The sequence below is a fragment of the Aplysia californica genome, unplaced genomic scaffold (genome assembly GCF_000002075.1).
Source record: "Aplysia californica isolate F4 #8 unplaced genomic scaffold, AplCal3.0 scaffold00189, whole genome shotgun sequence".
Classification (NCBI taxonomy): Eukaryota; Metazoa; Mollusca; class Gastropoda; order Aplysiida; family Aplysiidae; genus Aplysia; species Aplysia californica.
Genome location: NW_004797459.1, coordinates 1,173,502 through 1,177,157, shown reverse-complemented (window position 1 = coordinate 1,177,157; position 3,656 = coordinate 1,173,502). Strand labels below are relative to the sequence as shown.

General features: G+C 38.0%; 1 protein-coding gene across 1 annotated transcript in view; it reads right to left on the bottom strand.

Annotated features, from left to right (window-relative positions):
- The window catches only part of LOC101853854 (mucin-3A), a gene marked incomplete at both ends in the record, with an annotated part of 32,866 nt that overhangs the window by 25,505 nt on the left and 3,705 nt on the right, over positions 1-3,656 (bottom strand).

The window sequence follows — 3,656 nt, the reverse complement described above, 5'->3', positions numbered from 1 at the left end:
ACTGTTTTACAAATTTCACTCTTGAAAACGTGATAGATAGGTTCGCCTCTATTCTTATACTGAAAAGTATCCAAATGACGGCATATTCTTTTAATTGGTTCGAAGTATTACTGGTAATATAGTTATTGTTAATTGTGTGCGTTATAATGACCTGACCTGACAAACAATGATTTATTTATAGAGGCACCAGCCGTCCATGTCCAGGTGCTGTTTTAGCCTCTTTTTCCTGTATGCGGATTAATAATATTTTTTTGCCAATTTATTAGTTCCGCTTCTATGTACCCCATATCTATTGTTCTCAACCTCGAAATCGCTTATAATTCACTGTAATTCCCCCCCTCCGCTCCCCTTACCATTTCTCATCACCCCCGCCCCACCCCTTATAGTGTCATCATTTATGTTACCGTCTATTCTTATCGAGAACACGATTATGGATTAAGGGCAGTAATGATGATAATTAAGGACAGAAACAAATAGAGGGAAGGTAAAGAAGTAGGACCTACCAGCGGCACCCTCCAACCACCCACAATGTCATTATGCATGGGGTTAAAATTTATACAAAGAAAATATGCGGGATACAATTTGGGATCTGAAAATCTGTCCGTATGTGCGTGCTAGACTGTATTACAATAATAATAATAAATTTTGAATTTGCAGCCACTCGGTGACAGATCAAAAGCACAAGATTCACACGTGGTGGCAAAAAACACAGTGGATGAGAGAGTGAGATGAAGACAGCGTGCAGGGAAAGAACATTTGAACGAAATTAATGAATCGATCCTTCAACTTTGATCAGTACTTGGAGCCATTATTATCATTAGTATCTCATTTAAAGAGACTACAGCTCCTTTGTTTTGTTTGTTTGTTTAATGGTTTGTTTGGTTTGTTTGAGTAATAATGAGTTCTTTAAAATATTTTTAAAGACATAAAAAGATCAACAAATAATTTTGTTAATAAATTACAAAACAAAAAATATATTTAATTAATGTTTTTAAAGAAGTAAACAAAATTGATGAAATAGTCAATAAAATGAGAAAGAAAAAGAAAAATACTGGATATTTCAATGAACAAATTATGAAGGAATGAAAAATAAAGTAAACAAATAGATAGCCAGATAAGCAGACAAAATAAATAAATAGACTTATTTTCCCAGTCAGAAAGAAGGAAAAGTGTTGTTTTCAGTGACGATAGATGGGGGAAAAACACTGGTGATGATGATGGTGATGATGATGATGATGACGATGATGGTGATGATGATGATGGTGATGATGATGATGATGGTGATGGTGATGATGGTGATGGTGATGGTGATGGTGATGATGGTGATGATGATGATGATGATGATGATTGTTAGAAAAATCTAGCCAGGACGGCATCATGACAGTTGCTGCTGCTACCACTGCTGCTGCTACTGCTGCAGCAGCAGCAACATCAGTATCAGTGAGAGTAGCATTGCTGCCGATTTCTGCCACCCTGGCATACACAGTTACAACACAGAATATAATAATGCAATGGAGACGTGAATGGCCATAGCGTTTTGCCAGCAACAATTCCACAAAGCTTGAACGCTACCAAGGACGATTTCCTATTATTAGTAATATTAGCTAGATTTGTACCCCTGGATTACGCTCTGTTGCGGCCGCCGCTCTTCACCTTGACTTTGACCATCAATGATTTATTTTTATAGAGACATGGATGGACGCCGCTCATCACTAAATTATTATATTACGCTAAAAAAAAAAAGTTTGCTGCGAAAGTGCGAATCATTAGCAGCGTAATTCCGCCAAAATAAAGACCAAAACACCCTTGTATCGCTAAATTCGAGTATGCTCGCGACATGTCCTTTCCCCGCCAGCCCTTCATTTTGCTCTTTGGGAGAAAAAGGCCTTGATTTTTGTTGTAGAGATAGAATAGTCTTCCCTTCATAGACCTATCTATAAACCGCATAAATTGGGATCGTTGTTGAGATGTTGAGACTTGAGTCAGGCCTGTGCTGGGATGAGATGAGGAATGACACCAAACAAAACAAAAAAAGCACGAAGTGATACGGTTCGAATCCACTAGCCTCAGTCTGGGGAGGGAAAAAGTCACGTTAAGAAAATGGGATACCGTACGTTTAGGGTCACATGACAAATGTAACACCTTCCTCGTTACATTGGACAAATGTAACACCTTCTTGGTTACATTGTCAAATGTACCGGTAATACCTTTTCGATTACTTATGACAAATGTAATACCTTCCTGGTTACATTGTCAAATGTACCGGTAATACTTTTTCGATTACTTATGACAAATGTAATACCTTCCTCGTTACATTGTCAAATGTACCGGTAATACCTTTTCGGTTACTTATGACAAATGTAATACCTTCCTGGTTACACATTGGACAAATGTAATAACTCTTCAGTTACATTAGATAAATGTAATACCTTCCCAGTATTACTTGGAAAAATGTAATAACTTCCCAGTTACATTGGACAAATCTTCCAGGTTATGTAAGACAAATGTAATAACTTTTCGATTACATTTGACAAATGTAATACCTTCCCGGTTACTTAGACAAATGTAATAAGGCCAGCCTTCCCAGTTACGTAAGACAAATGTAATAGATTTTCGGTTACGTATGACAAAAGTAAAACCTTCCCGGTTAAGTTAAAGTAAGACAAATGTAATATCTCCATGGTTACATAAGACAGATGGAACAACTTCCTGGTGACATATATTATATGGCAAATGTAATACCCTCCCAGTTATATGACAAATGTAGTACCTTCCCAATATGACAAATGTAATAGCCTACTTTTTTGATTATATGACAAATGTAGTACCTTCCCAATATGACAAATGTAATACTTTCCCGATATGACAAATGTAACACTTTCCCGATTATATGACAAGTGTAATACCTTCCCAGGTACATGACAAATGTAACACTTTCCCGATAATATGGCAAATGTAACACCGTAAGTCCCGGTTACAATGGACAAATTAACGTAGTAACTTCTCGGTTACGTGTTATGACAAGTACTCTTCCAATATGTGCACTAAGTCTTTAAGAATATTGTATTTAACACACACATACTTCCACATATTCTGGCGTGTCATTGGCTGCCGGCCTCCTACTTCGCCTGACACATATTGCATGAGTGGGTGGTACGTGGGTGCTCTGGTATGGTTTGCTTCTTCTTTCCTATCAAACATCTATCGTCCTTATCTCTCCTCCCTCTTTTTTGTGTTTGTTACTCTCTTGTAAACACCTATTATAATCTTCGGCACTTATATATTACCTTATTGTGTTGCAAGTGCCGTAAAATTCTTACTAAAAAAAATAAAAAGCCTCCTATTCCTACTCCTATTCCTACACCCCCTAATGGAACAGCCGGCCTCCTATTCACCTTTTTCTGTGCCTGTTTGATCTGTTTCAGCGAGAGCTCGCCGTCCAGCACTCGCTGTTTGGAGGAATCGAACACACGTCGCTTGCTGGACGTGGTGGTCGACTTCTTGCAGATGTTCTGGTGCCGCGGCTGGGGACCACAAAAAAAAAAGAACCTGTCTAAAAGTAGGTCGTCGTGTTTTTACGGTCTCCTCGACACAATTTAGATCATCCAGGAGGTAGTGGATGCACGCACAAAGAAATTTTAAAAAAAAATTACTTG